We start from the raw sequence: 21,671 nt of genomic DNA, 5'->3' as shown, positions 1-21,671 counted from the left end.
AGGAACCATAATGTGAAGTTACAGAGAAATGACGAAATACGGGTCTCACATGTGGACAAAATAAAAAAAGCTTGTGTATTGAAATCTCCGCGTCCAAGGGATGAGATGATAAGAAGAGGAGAAGAAGAAAAGTGAAAGGAACCAAGCGGCAACTTGCTCCCCACCCCAATAGTTACTTGCGAATAATAGCATTATAGACGAATAGGGGGTAGAAATAGACGTGAAAATAAATACCACTTCTCTCGGGAACTCCTTTTCTTTCGCGGCCCCCGGACGCGCCGCGAAGATTCATTAAATACAGGCATACGGGAGAAGACACGTAACGAAGGGAAATATATTACGTTCAAAATTATCACAGACTGAGGAATTAAGGAGAAGAGAGAAACATGCAATATAAGAATAATAATAACAATCATAATAATGAGAGGGAATGAATAAATAACTTGTATAATAAAGTGATATTCTATTTTTATTTTCTTTGTTACTCTTTACATGAACGATGATTGAGGTGGGTAAAAAGTGCGTGTGGCTCTATCTAACTAGCGTTAAAACCATGTCAATACAATTATCACATAAGTGTACACTTAGGAGACATATGCAGAATATAGGCAAATATATATGTATAAAAAAAAAACCTTTTTGAGTTACATATTTGTACGGCCGGGAGGAGCATGGAGGAACGGTGAATAGAAATAATGGGGGGTAACCGCAAAAAAAAAATTTTTTATCACACTTTTATCGTGGGCCACGAGTTCGCGAACTAGGACAGATCTTCCTCTTCCCTCTTCCTCCCTCCTTCTTTCGCCCGCCGTCAGGGACTATCCTGCCCCCGCCATAGTCACTCCTGGATAATAACAGCGCCCGTGAACGGCGCACGCAGTCGTCATGAGACAACACTGAATCGGCGGTCACGTCCTTGGCGATGAACAGACCGTCCACTGGACCGTCCACCTAAGGTAATTTTTCTTTACAAAAGTATATAACTGGCAACTATGACGAGAAGTAAATCAACTGATAGCGCACCTGGATTATCGGTCAGCTGTCGAGAGGATAGGAAGCAGCGTCGAACTGCACGTCGACTACCACCACCATGAAGGCCCGGTGGCAAGTACACCCGATAACAATAGTATAAGTCGCCCCGGACTCAAGACTTCGACAGTATTTCTTCAGCACGCGGCCGTCGAATGACGTGCACGCCACCGCTTCCTCGTGGTCCTGGAAAACAAGGAGAAACGGTACCCCTAAGGGGCACCGAACCTCACAGGTTTCAACACCTCCACAGTATGGGTACCACCGCAAGGGCAAGGGGCCACGTTGTGAGACCACCCTTGCTCACACAGAGGCTTCGGTACGCCGAAATAAGCGTACGGATCAACAACGAGCCGCGTACCCAACTAAAACAAATTTTTTCTTAAACTTCAGAAACTCGGGCAACCGCACGGAAATATCAAAAATCGCACTTGCACCAGTCATAGTAAAATTTTTTTGCGTTGTGTGGAAACAACAAGGAAGAGTACCGGAAAAAATCAGCGAGTACACAGCCGGGAGAACAGCAATGAGAAAAGGAAAACCCAACAGAATCCCTTTGACATTCCCTCCTTGAATTCTGTCACATGAAAAGAAAGAAAAAAAAAAGAGACGGAAGGAGATAAGGTATAATTAGGGGAAATGAGTGAAGTATTGGTCCCAACATGACATACTGCTCACTACGGAAAGGCGCGATTATCAAATCATCTACTCCTCCAGGCTCATCCCAACCAAAATAGGGACAGACTGTAATACAAAGCGGTACCTTCCAAAGGTACAATAAACAAATACATACACAAATGTCGCAAGAATCGGCAAAAACAACGCTGTAAACATACAGACACGCATATACCTAACCCGCGACGTGGGAAAGAAAACATAATTTTGAGCAAAAAAAAGAAATTCCTAAGGAATAAGACTATTATGTACCTTATGTTTATAGCATACACATACATAGTGTAACAAATATAGATGTACATAAGTATAACATTAATATTATATGCAACGATATACCCTGAATGTAAAGACGGAGCCACACTCGCTACTTACCGTAATAACCAGTCAAGCCCTAATACTAGATTGCATTTAATGATTATTAGGAAAATATGTATTATGAATTGTATGGCATGGTCATTTGTATTTACACAGAACGTTAAAACAAAATAAAAATAAAGAAATAAAAATAAAATAAGAAGGAAGGTAAAATTTTTCTCTCTCTCTCGTAGTTGTTCTCTCTTTCCTTAATCAAGGGTAACCTAGGAACCTAGGATATTACGATAAATGGGAGTGAGAACGGGAAAAAAGGATAACTATTTCATGTTTTAGGGGTGAAATAGCGTTGGGGGCGGCTGCAGGATCGGTCGATATTTTTAAATGGGGGGCCCCACTTATACTAAATTTATATAGAATGTTTGCAGAAAGAAGAACCAGAAACAATGTCGCAAGAAATGAAAATCCGGGGAATTCTATGGCACTACAGCCAATACTTATCCAAGTACGGGGTGAGCAGCGACAAGAAGATCAACCGACGGGCAGTAACAAACAGTTACCATAAAAAACAAACAAACCTTAGCTAAGTTAAAAGTAGAGCCTTAAAACCTAAGCATTGACGATGTCTAGTAAAAAAAAAAAAAAAGAATACGTATGTAATAATGATGATAATAAAATAAAAAATAAAAAGATTCTTGTCATGTTGTGTGGAAGACGCTGCGTTAAATGTAATGAATATAGTATAACACAAAAAAAAGGAAATAAAAAAAAAAGGGAAATGAATACACAAAACAAAAGTTGTAAGTAAAATAAAACCGAAAGAAGGAAAACAATAATCATAATGAGGAAAATGAATATGTATGAAACAACTCAAAAAAAAAATTTGTAAGTAAATAAGTAAATATTAAACTAGATGATAAGCAATAAATGGTAATTGAATAATCATCAATGAAAGTAAGACCCACAAGGGCATATTTATCAATTTATTATGTAAGAGGGAAGAGCGCAAACACAAACAATATATGTAATAACACAATTATAAACTTGCGGAAAACTAATCAAAGCCTGTAAAAGAAAAATTAACGAGGATATTCATAGGAACACCTCATTAATTGCTCTTATATGATTAGTATACATTACAACACGAACAACATGATACAAACACTAATTAAACAATCATTCCCGAGGTGGTACAGAAAAGAACGTTGTCGAGGGCGAAAACGAAGCGGCCTCGGACGTGTCACGTACAGTATGTATGGAACATACTACGTGGGATGAGCTTCAGCTATTAGTATTAGGAAGGAGCACAAGTGGGGGAAGAGAGAGCATAAAAAGGCCCGCAGCAGTGGCCACAGGGCTCTTGAACGTCGGGACTAGAAGGAGGTGAGTCGCGATAAGTCACCCGGGACCGCAAAGCGCCTTCCCTCAAGGAATATAGCAATAAAGTGATTGATTGAGTTTAACTGCCGCGTTGTTATTAAGCACCCCGAACCTTTAGAATCCTACGTAACAAGGTACTGAAATTTGCTTTTTTGATGAAAAAAGAAATTTGCAAGAGACTATAAAAATAGTAATAAATTATGGAATAGTATTTCTGTTACTCTAAAGTTTCATTCTAAACAATATTTTAAATTTTAAATTTGTTTCCTGATTCAATTTAGATAAAAACTTTTTTTGGGTTTCTACATCTAGACAATGCAACATATAATTGCGTATGAAAAGATAAAGGCTTTCAAAGGTATAATTCTAAGGCACCAAAACTTTGACCTTGAGATTTATCGATAGTCATAGAAAAAGCTGAGGTAAATAAAAATTGTTTCTTGTACAACATAAATGGTAGTGAAGAAGAATTGCTTGTATTTAGTGTTATTCATGGAGTAAAGACTTCATTTCCTTTTCTTTCACCTGTGATTATTTCATCTTCAATATTATATTTAAATAATTTTGTAATTCGTAATCTTGTACCATTGCAAAGTCCTTCAGATACGATTGAGTTTCATACTAACATAACGATAGCGTTCCTTTTTAAATTCAATTCGTGTGGAGGAAGATCTTTTTTAATACTCTTTGAATATTCTGTAGGAAAATGAATATAAATAATATCGTCTGATTTATTTACTCCTTTGTGAGTTAATTTATCAATACTTCAATACGATACAAATTTTTTTACTATATTATTCAAAATTTTTTTGTTAAAAAATTATGTATTCATTGTAAGATGTTAATATAGCTTTTCTTACGAAAAGATCATCATTATAATTAAAAATTTTAGAACATATGTCATTTGTTTTTCATGTCTAAGTAATTCTAGAAGATTCAATTTTGCCTTCTCCTATATCCAGTAGCAATAAAAAAAAATTTTTATTAATCAGACGTACTTTATTTTTTAAATAAAAAATATTAAACAAAGGCCAAACATTAGAAAATTTCATGGTATCTTGAACAATAGCAATTTTGCTTCCATTTTTTACCACCGGGAGAATTTAACGGAATCTCCACTGAAAATGATTATTTTATTTCCAAAATGTTTATCACTACTAGATGAATCTTTTAAAGTCTTATCAACGATTTGTAAGGCTTTTTTTGTATCATAGAAGCTTCATCCCAAATAGTTACTTCTACACTACGTAATTTTTGTTTATCTGGCTTTAACTGAAAGAATGCACTTTCTATAGTGCTTAAGTCTAAAGGAAGTCTGAAAGTTCTTTAAGTGGTCATTCCCTTTGGAAGCAGAATAGAAGCAATACCTGTCCAAGCCATTGTAAGGATTTTTTTTCAATTGATATGAAATAATAAATTAATGTCTTGTATAGAAAAGTTTTTCCAGATCCACTAGGACCACCGAAAAAATAAAATATGTCTCTCAAATTTTATTATTTCTTAAAAAATTACATGTTGACCATGACTACGTTGTGAAAAAATTTCATAAAAATTATTTTTTTATCAATGTCAGTATCGATTTTTTTTTCGTCGTTTCTGTTGGTTCTGGTAAACTGAAATCTTTACAAGACATATTTTCAGAATTAAATATTTCGTTTGATTGTAAAAAAGCTTTATTTTGATCATCTCTACAATCTTTAATACAAAATTTTTTGTATTTGTTCCAAATAGTATTACCAAAAAAATTTTCAGACATAATAATCCATGCGAAAAATTTTCGTAGTTGAAAAGGCAGCATAACGTTACATTCTTCTTCAAAAATTATATCGTTTTGAAAATCGTGTTCTACTAATCCCATAGAGAAAACTGTTATAAGTCAGGAGAAATAAAAAGTGATTGTTAAAAATTTATGTAATTAACTTTTTTAAATTAAAGCTCACTAACAAAAAGTCAAGGGCATATCTCTCTGTCTATATAAACTTTACCACTTTTATTTGAAATTAGCAGCTTGTATTTTATATTTCCTTAAAAGCAGAACAGTAATCATTTCCCAGCATAAAAAATTTATTCTCGAGTGTTTTCGAAAAATGCCATAGTCTTCCGAATTCTGTAAAATATACTTCAACATATTATTTTTATACTAACAATTAATTTTATCACTTTTTAAGGCCTTAAAAAATTTTAATACAAACCTTATTTTGAAAAAATTACATTTATAACTCAATAAAAGGGGGGGTTGGCGCTCGGAGTGCGCAGGGGGGCGGAGCCTTACTAGTATATATATATATATATATATATATATAACCGACACGATGGCTCAGCGGTAGAGTTGCAGTCCCGTTGATCACCGAGGTCAAGCAGCATTTAGCGCGGTTATTACTTAGATGGGTGACCGTTCAAGTATGGCCGTTTCGCCTCTGCAGTTCACTTCGTGGGTTGATTGACTGTGTCTCTGTTTCTTTGACATCTTGAGTGGGAGGTGTGCCAAATTTCTGCCCCGTTGTCTAAGTCTGCAGCTTAGACACGAGGTCAGAAATAAGCCATATACGCCGGGCTGTTCTGGATCAGATTTTTTCTACGGCAGATATTTCGGGGTTTTCCGGATCCACATGACAATTTTGATGGGCGAATGCGGAGCAGTTGTTAGGGCCCTCCCCCCTTTTAATCTCATCCCAATTTCTTTCCAATCCCAAGTGCTAAGAGCCCTAAGTAGTGCCTCTACAAGAAAGCCGGACGTAAAGCACTATAATATGTGTGGGTGTGTCGGTCAGATCTCCATAGGGGTGTCTACCCTTGTAATCCCGAAACTAACCAAAGCGTGTGTGCAAGCTTATCTTGCAAGTTAAGTATACATACTTAGTTAATTAGCTGATCTGCCTTGGCCTTGATATGTATTCGAAAAGTGTTAGTCAGAAGGTAAGGAAAGTATTACATAATAAAAGTAAAAAATTCAACTTAATTAACTAAGATTGTTTTGTCGTCGTAGAAAGGTAATGAAAAATTGATGAAACTTTTATTATGCAGTCTGAATGCAATTATCTAATGATATGACCAACTTTCAAATTAATTTGTACACACAGGGCAGAAAATGAAGTTTTCTATGCTACAGCATGGGGATCTTTCCTCACCTATCACCCCCACCACCAAGATATATTTTGCCAAAACTGTATTGCTAAGTTGTACCGATAAAAAAGCATAACAAACAAGCTGTTGAAAAAAACTATTTTTTTTTTCAACGAATACAAAGATTTTGCTGTGAAGAAGCAAGACCGTATATAAAAAACATTAAAAAAGAAACTATGGTGGGTTCCGTACTGAGAGCTTATGGATTACGTATGAATTAGAAGGTGCTCTGAACGATGTAATATATTGGTGGCTTTTGGATTATATATGTACTAATCCATTTCCATTTTAACAATGAAGCGTTCAGTTTCATGACATGAATAGCTATGGGTTGTGCATTTATTTAACATTACAAAAAAGGCAAGTTATATAATAGGCCGAGTGTGTAATGCGTACAATTTATGAATAATTTATTTATTTTACATGAAAAGGAAAGCGCTTTTGGTCATGTAACCTTGTGGATTTTTGAATCATTTACCCTATTTACTTAAAAAGAAAACTTAATGAGTTATCTAGTTTTGATGACTCCCAGATTAATAAATTTTTAAACAGTTACAAAAAAAATTCGGCAGAGGCATGTAGTATGGATAGCTCTTGCATTGTTTATTTATTAAACAACTTTAATAAAGACGGGATGGTAACTAATGCGTGTACGTAGCATGGATAGCTAAAAATATATTAATTTATTAAACATAAGCTTGAGGGGTCTTGGGACCCCTGACAGAAGTGAAGCTGCCTTATATATGTGGCAGCGAAACGTTATCCGACATTAATTGTACCAATAATGGCTGCAGATAAACACATACATACGAGGTGTGATCAAAAAGTAAGATGACTTTTTTAATTGCCCGCGCTCTTTACACTCTAAGTTAAAAATTTTTTTTTTATTATGTTGGTACACTAGTCACGATCATGTGCTCATAGTTTTGACTATATAGCATGTGTTGTTTTTATGTGAGAGACTTAAAAGTTTAGACTCGTTTTTGCGTACTCGGTGATTTCTTTTTATTGAAAATAATGGAGCAAAGAGTTTGTATAAATTTTTGTGTAAAAAATGGTATTAAATGCTCAAAAACTCTTGAAATGTTGACAGTGGCCTACAGTGAGTCAACTATGTGAAAAAAATGCTAATAAGTGGTATAAGTTATTCCAAGAGGCCCGAGAAAATGTTAATGATGAACCTCGCTCTGGGCGACCCAGCACGTCGAACACCGACAAAAATGTTCAGAAAGTGAAAGAAATGGTGCTAAAAAATCGTCGAATCACAATTAGAGAAATAGCTGATGATCTTGACATATCGTTTGGCTCATGCCAATCAATTTTGACGGATGTTTTGGGTAAGAGACGTGTATCGCACAAGTCGTTATTGGTTAATAGTTTTTTTACCAAAAACAGTACTTCTATCATAACTCAGCCACCATATTCACCAAACTTGGCCCCCAGAAACTTTTTCCTCTTCCCAAAATTGAAAAAGCCCAGGAAAGGACGAAGATTTGCCACGATTGAGGAGATTAAGGCTACATCGCTGGAGGAGCTCAAAGCAATACCCAAAATAGCATTTCAGAAGTATTTTGATGACTGGAAAAAGCGTTGGCACAAGTGCATTGTATCCGAGGGGCATTATTTTAAAGGGGATAACATAGTTTTCGATGAATAAATAAAAATTTTTTTATAAAAACAAAAGTCACCTTACTTTTTAATCACACCTCATATACATGCCAAAGCACATGCGAGCGCCCTCACACTCCTACACAAATATTTCTGGGACAAATATCTAACAATTTAATGTTAAATATGTAAGTATAAATTGTTTGCTGAAAGAAAATAAATCATAATAGAATAAGAAATTAATAAAATTTGAAAAAATAAACAAATTAATTACAGGTAAAAATTAGTATTTGTTTGAGCAGAGTATAGCAGTATATATGAAATATAAACACAATTAGTATGAACATATATATATATATATATATACACTAGTGGGGCTCCGCCCCCTGCGCGCTCCGCGCGCCAACCCCCCCTTTTATTGTGTTATAAGTGTAATTTTTACAAAATAAGGTTTGTATTAATATTTTTTAAGGCCTTAAAAAATGATAAAATTATTTGTTAGTATAAAAATAATATGTTGAAGTATATTTTACAGAATTCGGAAGACTATGGCATTTTTCGAAAATACTCGGGAATAAATTTTCTACGCTGGGGTATGATTAGTGGTCTGTTTTTAAAGAAATATAAAGAACAAGCTGCTAATTTCAAATAAAAGTAGTAAAGTTTATAAAGACAGAGAGATGTGCCCCTGAATTTTTGTTGGTGAGCTGTATTATTTCTTCTAGTGGCTCTTTTTTTTAAAGGAGCTGTCTATCCTGTATGTGTCAATTGATATTTCTAAGCTCTTATAACAATATATGCCCCCTGCGCGCTCTGCGCACCAACCCCCGTAATTGCAAATTAGATTAACGAAGTATGGGAAAATATCCGAATTATCTTAATTGTTACTTAAAATTTATATGTGTAATAAATGTATATTGATCATAAGTAATTACATGAATATTTAACCATTACTTTTCATTTTTCCTCACTAATATCAGCTATTACTATGGGATTAGTAGAACACGATTTTCAAAACAATATAATTTTTGAAGAAGCATGTAACGTTATGCTGCCTTTTCAACTACGGAAATTTTTCGCAAGGTTTATTATGTCTGAAAATTTTTTTGGTAATACTATTTGGAACAAATACAAAAAATTTTGTATTAAAGATTGTAGAGATGATCAAAATAAAGCTTTTTTACAATCAAACGAAATATTTAATTCTGAAAATATGTCTTGTAAAGATTTCAGTTTACCAGAACCAACAGAAACGATGAAAAAAAAATCGATACTGACAATGATAAAAGAATAATTTTTATGAAATTTTTTCACAACGTAGTCATGGTCAACATGTAATTTTTCAAGAAATAATAAAATTTGAGAGACATATTTTATTTTTTCGGTGGTCCTAGTGGATCTGGAAATTCTTTTCTATACAAAACATTAACATATTATTTTATATCAATTAAAAAAAAAATTCTTACAATGGCTTGGACAGGTATTGCTTCTATTCTGCTTCCAAAGGGAATGACCACTTACAAAACTTTCAGACTTCCTTTGGAATTAAGCACTATAGAAAGTGCATTCTTACAGTTTGAGCCAGATAAACAAAAATTACGTAATGTAAAAGTAATTATTTTGCATAAAGCTCCTATGGTACCAAAAAAAGCGTTAGAAATTGCTGATAGGACTTAAAAAGATTTATCTAGTGGTAATAAACCTTTTGGAAATAAAATAATAATTTTAGGTGGAGACTTTCGTCAAATTCTCCCAGTAGTAAAAAACGGAAGCAAAAAATTCTATTGTTGAAGAAACCATAAAATTTTCTTATTTTTCGCCTTTATTTAATATTTTCTGTTTAAAAAATAATGTACGTTCAATTGATAAAAAATTATCTTCATTGCTACTGGATATAGGAGAAGGTAAAATTAAAACTTTTATAATTTCTCAGACATTGAAAACAAATGATATGTGTTCTTAAATTTTTAATAACGATGATTTTTTTATAAGTTACGCTATATTAACATCTTACTATAAATACACTAAACTTTTGAACAAAAAAATTTAAAATAGTATGGTAGGAATATTAGTAACGTACTATAGTATTGATTAAACAAATCACAAAGGAGTAGATAAATTAGACAATAATATTTATACTAATTTCTCTACAGAATATTCAAATAGTAGTAAAGAAAGTCTTCTTTCACACAAATTAGATTTAAAAATCAACGCTATTGTTATGTTAATACGAAACTTTAACATATCTGAAGGACTTTGCAATGGTAGAAGATTATGAATTACAAAATTATTTACATACAACATCGAAGCTGGAATAATCTCAGGTAAAAAAAAGGAAATATTTTTATTCCAATTGAATCAGAAAACAAATTTGAAATTAAAAATAATGTTTGGAATGAAATTTTAGAGTAACAAAAAAAGTATTCTATAGTTCATTATTTTTTTTATACTCTCTTGCAAATTTTATCTTTCATCAAAAAAGCAAATTTCAGTACCGTCTAGTACCCAGATTTATGTAATCATAAACAATCCGTTTCTTGTTACATGTTTTCAGATACACACCATCATGGATGCAAAATTTTATCAGTGTGATAAATGTAACTTAAAATTTTCAAATCAAGAGTGTCTATCATCGCACGAAAAAATTCACAAAAAAAAATTTTTTGTATGTGATCTGTGTAGCATTATAATATTAAACAAGAAAAACTATTTGCGTCACACAAGGGAATGCCAAAACATTAAAAAAATTTTGAAGAGTATTAAATGCAAAAAAAGTTTAAAAAGAAATCATCACTTACAGAGACATTTAAAAAGTCATGAAAAAAACGTTCAAAAAAAAAATTGTCAAAATTGTGGAAAAGGTTAGGTAGGGTTAACTTAATTTTTTATTTAGTGCACACACAAAATTGCAACATAAAATTATTTTAACAAGCTCTAACACCTCAAAAAAATTTCGGTGCTCTCTTGAGATCTTAAACAACAATTTAAAATTTACTGAGTCAATATTTAGTATCAAACTGTCTTACAATCATGGTGACAAAATAAAGTGAATTTACGGGTGTACGGTAGATGGTGCGTTTACCCCTAAAAGCAGAGCACCTAAAAAGACATTTTAGAGTATGTAATTAAAATAAACATCGTCAGTAAGATAATTGTAACAAAATTTGTTGTTATGGTCAAATAAAACTATATGTGAAAATTAGACCACTTGTAACTGTTAATATACAAGGCTTTACTAATATATTAACATTATATATGGGGAAAATTGGGGGGGAACTAAGGGGGAGCGGGGGGGGGGAGCGGGGGGGAGCTATCAAAAAAGTAGGATTACTCGAAAAATGCAAGAAAATAAAAGAATAACTACCTCATTTTGGGGGAAGCAGGGGGGGAGCGGGGGGAGCAAAACCTCGCTCTAACTCTTACGACTATATGATATGGGAAGACTAACTCTTACGACTATATGATATAGGAAGATATATACGTATATATATATATATATTCTAACATCAACTGATAAATAATAAATTTTTTTTTTTAAATTGTAAAAATAACTACAGAGTACGTTTTGCAGTGGTTTGGAGTACTTTGCATTTTTCTTGATCCACACTTTGACTGGTTCTAACTATAGTTAAACACTCACGTGTATTTTTATAATCATCTAATTTGGTTATTATTATACATAAAAATTAAAAATAAAATTTTTGAAAACAGAAATATGCCCTAAGAAAAATTTTCGATTAGATAGAATGTGAGGTACTATTCAATGATGGACTATCATTCTTGAAGTCATCAATATTACTATTTGTTGGAAATGGAAGCACCTTATTTTGAATTAAAACTGATTACTTAAATCAAATTTAGCGCCTTAATCTTTCGTACCAATTAAGATCGCATATGCATTTGCAGCGGTAGCCAATCAGCGCAATCCTATACCTAACTGTACTAGAAGCTAGCTGCTGCTGCTGTTGCAGCCAGTCGGCCTAGCAAGCCAGTTGAGGCAAGTCGCATGGCGCTAGATTGTAGAGTTATTGTACGTGTTCCGGCATCAAACCAAATTGTAATAAGAGAGTGCTTTACTAGCAATATATTAACCTGTTAATTAAATTGTGCAGTGTATCTTTTACTTCTCTTACAATCTCACCTTCTCCCAAAATCGGCTTAAATTTAAAACATACAGTCCACAACGTGCTCGACCCCAGTCGATCTTGAACACATTCTTCGAGCCGGATAACGGAGAAGAAGATAGCAGTGTGGGCATTTTGTTCTTATTCCAAAGAACACGGCAGTATTCGGCCATATTGGCTTTTTTGAGCTCGCTCTACGAGCCGCTCCTTCTGCTGCGTGCTGCTGATGCCTACTTCTGCAGGCCTTCTGTGTGCTCGCTCTGTTGGCCGCCTCCTTTGCTGTGTGCTGCTGCTGCCTGCTTCTGCAGGCCTTGTCGTCGGTGCCGCTGCTGTGTGCTCGCTCTGCAGGCCGCCTCCTTTGCTGCGTGCTGCTGCTGCCTGCTTCTGCAGGCCTTGTCATTGGCCACGCTGCTGTGTGCTCACTCTGCGGGATGCCTTCTCTGCTGTGTGCTGCTGCTGCCTGCTGCTACAGGCCATTATCATCGGCGCCGATGTTGTGAGCTCGTTCTGTGGGCCGCTTCCTGTACTGCGGAATCTGGTATTGGTTTAGCATACTGAAATCCGGTGCACTTACGCCACATAGCTAGACCTTATATGATATTTGAAATTCAATAATGTCGTAATCATTGTGGTACTATAAGTCTCTGTACGTTTTACTTACGTTTTGCCTTCAGGATATGCGGCGTAGTCATTTATTGCAGCGATAGTATTACGTTAATTCTTTGATTAACTCGAGCTCAGCTACGGTATACAGCCCTTATCTTTAGTGTTAACAGAAAATTTATTTAATTTCTAATACTTGATTGTAACAAAATGAAAACCTTGCATTCTGAACAAATTATTTTGTCGGAAAAAATTAAAAATGCCTTTATTAACTTTAAAAAACAAGGCCTAGCTAAGATGACCAGGGGTCAAGCTAATTTAAGACTTTGACAACTTTCCGATTATTACAATCAGAGCCGCGGTATTCATTCCAAAATCAAGGCGTTAGACCCCTTGCCGGTCGATCATGATTACTTTAAAAAGAAGCAATTCGACATCATTGAGGATCTTTATTACTATGCTTTGGGTGATTTTGAAGACTATATAGTAACTCTATCTGAGGATGGTGGTCCAACTCAAAATCTCCCTCCTACTGGCTTGTAAGTATCGTGTCTCCCTGCTATTGATCTTCCTTCATTTTCTGGGGAGTTCGAAGAATGGGAAAATGTTCGCGATGTATACCGAGCTTTAGTGCATGAAAAAACGGATATTCTTCTCATTCTAAAATATCAGCATCTCCGATCTCATTTGAAAGGAGAAGCTTCTGACTTAATTAAGAATATACCCTTGTCGGGAGATAATTACACTACAGCTTGGGAAGCTATTATGCGCTATTACGATAATAAACGTCGTCTTATGAATTCTTACACTGCGGCCATAATTAATTGCAATTCAATGAAAAACAATACGTGCTTGGAAATAAAGCGTATATACAAGGAGATTATTGGTCCCTTAGACTCTCTTCTTTCATTGAATCGTCAGGTCAGCGACGCAGACTTATTTGTTGCTTTAGTCGCAAGTAAATTCGATTTTTACACTAATCGAGACTGACATAAGGTTTTAGGCAGCAGTTCTGATCCTCTATCACTGACTCAATTGAAGGAATTTATATCTGCTCAAGTGATTACTCTTGAGTCATTTACGAGTAAGAGCACCGTTTCACGCCCATCCAATACCAGTAAACCCAACAAGTCGGTGGTAGCCAAAGGCATTTCGCACAGTTATCAGACTACCTTAGCTGACACTAGCAAGTGTCTATGTTGTCAAGCTTCTCACCTTTTAGCTTCGTGCGATGCCTTAAAGTCCTTATCGTGGAATCAAAAATGGAACCTTTTGCAGAATGATCAGTTGTGTCTAAATTGTTTCGGGCCTCATAAACATAAGGAATGTTCTTCTTCCGAGCGGTGTCATAGCTGCAATAGAGACCACAATACCATTATGCATAAAGGCCACCAGGGAGTAAAGTCTACCCGAACCAAAAGAGGTGCCTCTATTAATTTAAACGTTAAAAAATCAGCTCCCACATCTCTGAACTCGAGCATTAACTTACAAGCCTGTAATGTTCATCAAGTAAGAACACCTAAAGTGCTCCTAGCCACTGCACGAATTTACGTGTATTCTTCTGCTGGTTCACGAGTTTTAGTTCGCGCACTTGTAGACCAGTACTCTAAAAGTTCTCTAATATCAAAATCGCTCTGCAATTTACTACAATTAAAACGAAAGCCTGCTAATGCAACCTTGTCTGGAGTCGGTGGATCCGTATCCTTGGTCTCAAGCCAAGCAGTTCAGTTTTTTTTCGAACCCCACTTTGAATCCACCTTTAGACATTCTGTTGAAGCTATAGTCGTTCCCAAAATCTCGTCGTATCATCCACCCATAGAAAGTCAGGCAATAAATCTAGCCCTCTATGAAGATTTAATCTTGGCCGATCCTGAGTACTATAATCTTGATAAGATTGAGGTCTTGCTGGATGCTTCAACTCACGCTATGATTATCAATGGCGAAATCCGCAAGATATCTCCAGATATGCCGATAGCTTCGGCCTCTCAATTGGGTGAGTTACTCTCCGGGTCGGTTACTTTAATACAAGGTGCTGATTCAGGTGGAAAGTCTCTGATCATGTTGAATACAGAGGAGACATAGCTTAACGGCTTAGTTTCGAAATTTTGGGAAACGGAGGAATTTACATCCTCTGAAAAGATCTTGAATAAGGATGATCGGGCATGTGAGGAATTCTTCTTGAAAACTCATTAACGAGGCTCAAATGGCCGATACATAGTGAAATTACCCTTTAAGTCTGATTTCAATATCCATCCCGCCTTGTCAAGACAATCCTTTCAATCAGCTCTAGCAGTGTTTCTTCACTTAAAGCGTAGGTTCGCCACTAATGAGCCTCTACGTCTAGCATACAATAATTTTATGTCCGAATATATCAGCTTAGGTCGTATGAAAGAACTTTCAGATGAAGAAGCAGTATCCTATTACTTACCCCACCATGGAGTCTTGAGAAATAATAAACTCAGGGTAGTGTCGAACGGTTCGATGTCTGGAAAATCTGACATTTCTTTAAACACTCTACTTCACGTTGGGGAAAACCTGTTACTAAGTCTGTACGATATTGTTCTCAAATGGAGATCTTATGAATTCGTGTTTACTTCAGACGTAGAAAAAATGTTAAGACAGGTTTTAGTCTCCCTCAAATGTCAAAGGTTCCAAGCTATTCTTTGACGCGACGATAAAAACTCGCCTCTAAAGACCTTCGTTTTAAGGACAGTCACTTACGGATTGACTTGCTCTCCGTAATTAGCATCGAGAAGCAAAATTTAAATGCCTTTAACTGTACGAATTGATGAAGCTAGGTAGCTTTCCTTTGTGTAAATGGCAAGCCAATCAGACTAGTTTACTGGAAGATCTACCCGTCGAGTATTTATCTGATAAGAAGTATCTTAATGACAACGAAGAGATCATTTCAGTCCTCGGTTTGCATTGGAACCCTAAATCGGATTCCTTCCAATTTCAGATAGATGTCTCAGAATCAGTTCTTCCTTGGACCAAACGGCGACTCCTAGCGCAGCTGTGAAAGTTTTTCGATCTGTTAGGTTAGCTAGCGCCTGCTATCGTATTGGCCAAGATTCTATTTCAGTCCTTGTGGCTGACGCAGTTATCTTGGGATGATGAGTTACCTTCCTCGGCTACTGATCCTTGGTTACGTTGGCTTACTGAAATGCTGCTACTTAACAAGCTCATGATTCCCAGATGGAATCACTATGCTATTAATAGTGACTTCACTGAAATTCACGGTTTCGCCGATGCTTCCAAAGGTGCTTATGCGGCTGTGGTATATCTTAAGGTTAAGCGAAGTGAAGCTATTTACGTTTCAATACAACTTGCCAAGACCAAAGTCGCCCCTATTAAAGTCCTGAGCATTCCAAGATTGGAACTCTGCGCTGCTTATTTGCTGGTCAAGATCATACGACGCTTCGTCGAAGTCAGTCAGCTAAACTCAGGTCCTATACATTTGTGGTCAGACTCTAAAAATACGTTGTATTGAATAAACGGTCTTCCTTCGCCTTGGCCGGTGTTCGTAGCAAACCGATGCTCTGACATCCATTTCCTAACTCCTCAGGCTAAACGGCACTATATTTCGACAAAGCAGAACCCGGCTGATCTAGCTTCCCGGGGCCTTCTCGCTAGTCAGCTTCTCAATACTTAGTTGTGGTTTCAGGGACCTACCTTCCTTAAAGAACTCAATCCTGAGTATCCAGAGTTTGACTCCGGTCCAATCGAAAAGTCGATGTCTGCGTCGGTCCATGTAAATAGTTCAGATTCCCCCTTTTGTCGTATAATTTTCAAATATTCCTCTTGGAAAAAATTAGTGCAAATCACCGCCTATTGCCTTAGATTTTTGTACCGTTGTTTACTTCAAGTCAAGCAAAGGGAAATTAACAAGTTCCAACGTGATAATGTTAATGTTGTTACCTCAAACCTACCTTGTATTTGCCTATCAGCTTACTACGCTCTCCCCCCCCCTTTGGACTGTTCACTTTAGAGCTGAAAAATGCTCGTTCCTTTCTCGTGCATCGACATCAGATGCCGAGTTTAACGTGATGTCAAAGGACTCGGGGCGCTCTTCGGCTAGTACTTTAGCTTTACCCCATTCCAGTCGCTTGCGTCATCTTAGACCAGTTCTAAAGGAGGGACTAATTAGAGTCGGCGGTCGTCTCAGCCAATCGTTACTTGACTCTAACGCTTAACATCCGATTATCTTGAGTGATAAAGGTTATCTGACGCGTCTCATCATAGACTACTACCATCGCTTGAGTCTTCATGAAGAAGTTCAGCTCACTTTTATTAATCTGCGTTTCAAATGTTGGGTTCTTAGTGGCCGACAAGCAGTCAGGACCGGAATCTCGCATTGTATGTTTTGTAAAAGGTTTTTAGCAAAATGTCAAACCCAATTAATAAGTGATTTACCGAGCTCTCGAGTGATTCCATGTCCTCCCTTTCAAAAAACTGGCGTGGACTGTACTGGACCGTTTTCAGTTAGGATGTCCGTACTGTGACAAGAATTTTTTGGCCGGGAAAACAGCCGTCCTTAATTCCCTCACAAAAAACTCGCTTCCTTACTCCTCCTCATCCCTCTCCACTGGATTCCTCTCCTCCGGGAGGTCTGCCGCTGGTGCTCGGCTTGGAAACGCCGAACACTCCTGAAAATAAAACTAGAAGGGGACTTCGGGGCACCAACTACAAAAAAAAATAACTCCCTGGTATCACTTTAACAGCGCGCGCGCGCTATTTATTCTCCCTCGTTTACTCTTTACAAGTCCCACCTCACTCTCTCTCTCTCTCTATGTGTAGGTATGTATTTGTATATATATGTATAAATATATATTGTTCTATTGTCCTCGAGGTAGATGTCCTGGGGTGAGCGCCTCCTGGTCGTTCTCCGCCGGCCTTAACCTTTATTCGGTTGGCGGTGACCCGTACCTGAATCTCTCACTCATACGCACACGCTCGCACACAACCCCACTCACACCTCGTGTCTCTCGACCTTTCTCAAATGCCCTGAACTCTGATAACACCTCTACCCACGACTACACCCCTTTATCACGTATACACACACTCACCCGTGCCCGCTCGGATCGTCCCAACACTATCCCGTATACCACCCGGTGCACTGTTTACAGCACACTTACTTCCTGGTTATCCTTGAAGGGTACGACTACCTGGAACTCGTCTCACTCGTCGTGACGGCTCGGCAATGCTCTTGGCCTCGGGTGATCTCCGTTGCTCTTGCACGATGGTCTCTCGCAAATTCCTTTTTTTCTAGCCTCAGCTGCTCTCTCGTTACGCTCGACCTTGACCCAGCTCTCCCCAATCCTTTCCTCTGCCCTATCACTTCCCTATCTCTCACCAATTCTTTTATTCAGCCTACTCTGCTCTGAAATATCTCCCGTTCTGGTCTCGCGGATGCTCGTCACTTTTCTGGTTTTCTCTCTCTGGTGATTCCTGCAATCCTCCTTGACTCTGCTCTCTCTGATGCCTCTCGCGGTAATGACTATACTATACTATGCAGTAAGTCTGCATAGACGAGCGCGCCCCTCCCGTCGCATCTCGGAACCTCCAACGTTCCTAAAATCCGGTAAATCGTTGGAGGTTTCCAAAACTAAACTCCTGATGCGACAACCTGGCCCTCGGTTTCCTCCCGATGCGTCGTGAACTTCTCCATCTTCCCTCTCTTTCTTACACATACACTCTCTAAACCATACCTCACACACCGTCAACTTCTCTCGTTGCCTCTCGTCCTCCTCTCTCCTCTTGGCTCGTAGTCCGCGGCACCGAGAACACACATTAAGAATGTGTTCTTCTCCGGGTAGATGGCCCTTAAGTAAAATTGTCGAAGTCTACAAGGACGTGGAATCCCTGGTCAGAGTAGCCAAAATTCGGACTACTGCTTCGTTTCTTGTCAGGCCAATACACAAACTAGTTATGTTACGCACTGTTTCCAAACTTGAATCCAATATGCAAAATAATGATGTATCTTGTCCACAGTAAATTATTCACTACAAATCAATTATTTGTTTTCATAGTTGTAAGTTTTGTATAAAATTCTGATTAAGTACCATTCAACACAAGGTTACGTACAACATTGTAAGTGAATATGCAATTCACTTGCGATTTAATAGTAGGATTATTATTCTCGTAAGTTTGATGAAAGGCATTTTGCCCATGATACTACAAACGATTTTCTTTTTGATGTTCAATTAAATTATTGTCCATCAACCCGAGAAGAAACGAAGTTTTTAATTTAGTTTTTTAATTTGGCTTTGATTTAGTCCTTACGTTTCTAACCTCTCTTATTATCTATAATGTTATACTGTAAATGAATAAGCGAATCCATATTTCAATTGCTAGTAAATCTTGGTAATGTCTTAATGACTAGCGTTTAAACTCCATTAATCTGCCTTATAACTTTGTTACATATCAACCCGAGGAGTTTGTTGGAAGTTGAAGCACTTCTTTTTAAATTAAAACTGATTACTTAAATCAAATTTAGCGCCTTAATCTTTCGTACCAATTAAGATCGCATATGCACTTGCAGCGGTAGCCAATCAGCGCAATCCTATACCTAACTGTACTAGCAGCTAGCTGCTGCTGCTGTTGTAGCCAGTTGGCCTAGCAAGCCAGTTGAGGCAAGTCGCATGGCGCTAGATTGTAGAGTTATTGTACGTGTTCCGGCATCAAACCAAATTGTAATAAGAGAGTGCTTCACTAGCAATATATTAACCTGTTAATTAAATTGTGCAGTGTATCTTTTACTTCTCTTACAATCTCACCTTCTCCCAAAATCGGCTTAAATTTAAAACATACAGTCCACAACGTGCTTGACCCCTGTCAATCTCGAACACTATTAGATTGTTTGTCGTTGGCGACGGCAACGTTGTCAGTCGTAAACAACAAGTAATAATTAAATTTTATATAACTGACGTGCATACTTGTATGTATGAAATTACAGAATCAACGAAATACAGAATAATTATAATTAAATTAATACTTTAATCATATTTTAATGCGAATTGCATATACATAAAAACACAGTACTGCTGTGGTGATAAGGCAGTTAATAAAAAAGTTCAGTGAGCTTACTGTTATGAGCAAGGACGCCTGTAGCTGATAGTATACCAAGGCTAAGTACCAAGGCTATTTACACTGACGCAACACACGATAGTCGCACCATAACGCAAGTTTGCATGATAAATAGGTAAAATGATAATCTATCTTGAGAGCAAACTAAAACAAACTAAAAAGTGCAATTAAACACACGAAAAATGATGTACGCGCGCGTGTGCACGTATTTATGGAAAAGAGAGACAGGGGCGGCACTTGCCAGAACCCTATATTTCATGAGTATATCATTCACGAAAACGTATCTAACCAAACTTGTGAAGACAATGCAACTCCCCACGTGGTAGCGGATACGATGATAAAAAAACTTAAATGTTGTACTTACTTAGGTGATTTTGTGTCATCTAAAGTAGTAAAGTAAATTCTAGTTTTGTAAAAAAAGGTAAAAAATATACACCTATAATGTATTAGTTAGGTATAATAATTAAATCAGAACTGGTGAGCTGCACTGTACACACACACACACACACATGTAAACAATGTACATGGAACATGCAGCTGCATAAGTATACAGTACGACGCAGTAATACGAATAGGAAGTCGGTGAGAGATCAGAGAAGACCTTCGAGATGGTAAAACTCTACCGCTTCCGAGCTTGTACGACCAACTCCAAATATTACAGCAGCAGTGGCAGCTATATATATACATACACACATCCCGCTATTGTGGTACTGAGCAGAGTGGGGGAAGCACGTTGGTCGTGTTAAATCTGTCACCTTTTGTCAGCTCACTCCCAGCCACAGAACGCCCCGTAAGAAGCTTTGCTTCAAAAACTTTTCGATAGTTCATTTATGAAACATAATAATAGAGACACGATGAGCTAATCCATTTTTGCTTTCCATGACAGAGGTGGCAGAGGGGCCAGGGGTACTGCTACTACTTTCCTCTCCTCTATATTAATGGCATCTTTGTTTGCATCATGTTCTGGGCCGTTTTTTGGGAGATTTTGTACTATTCGAAATTAAACTAAAAGTGCTCTTTTCTACATTGTTCCGTGTCCTTCCGATTGGTGCAAGTAGATTTTCTGTACGCATCTCCTTTCTGGAGATACAAGCATTATTTTAATGATTTGTACGCCTTATTTTGTATAAACTGCTGGCTTTAAAATTATGTTTTTAATTTTTTTCCCGTTATTGGTAGAGTCATAAACATTACGTGTCAAGTTTGCACCTTGTTTGGCTGTAAAAGCTGAAACCTGCTATATCTATCCTGGACTTACGTTACGCAACGCCATACCGTACTCGCCATTAAAGTGGCACTTTGTCAAAGCTTTTTCAAATTCTCATAAGAGCAAGAGTGACAGGTGGCGCTGGTCCTTTTCTTGCACAACAACTCACAGCGAATATAATAGAATTTCACTGAGATTGTTTCAGTTGGGTTCGAAGACGGTTATGGACATGACGGTTTCAAAAAGCATTTAAGTGAGGACGATAGAATGTGCGAGAAGTATAAAGAAATTTTCAAATTTTCTGGTAGTGTGAAGGTTCGTGAGATAGTTACGAAGTATAGATTTTTCGTTAGTGATATTTATCACGTCTTGCAATTTTGTGCGCCTGTGAGTTGTTGTGCAATGGAACTCGATGAACATCAGGAAGTTCCTGGCGTTGGGAATCTGCCAATTGAACAAGTCTTGCCCATGGCAATTAAACTTGGAGGTAATAACCAAGAACCTGGGGAGCACATTCCAGTCAT

This window comes from Copidosoma floridanum, unplaced genomic scaffold (assembly GCF_036245765.1).
Source record: "Copidosoma floridanum isolate Cflo_tuat_1 unplaced genomic scaffold, Cflo_Japanese_pri ptg000030l, whole genome shotgun sequence".
NCBI lineage: Eukaryota > Metazoa > Arthropoda > Insecta > Hymenoptera > Encyrtidae > Copidosoma > Copidosoma floridanum.
Note: the sequence above shows the minus strand (reverse complement) of the source record.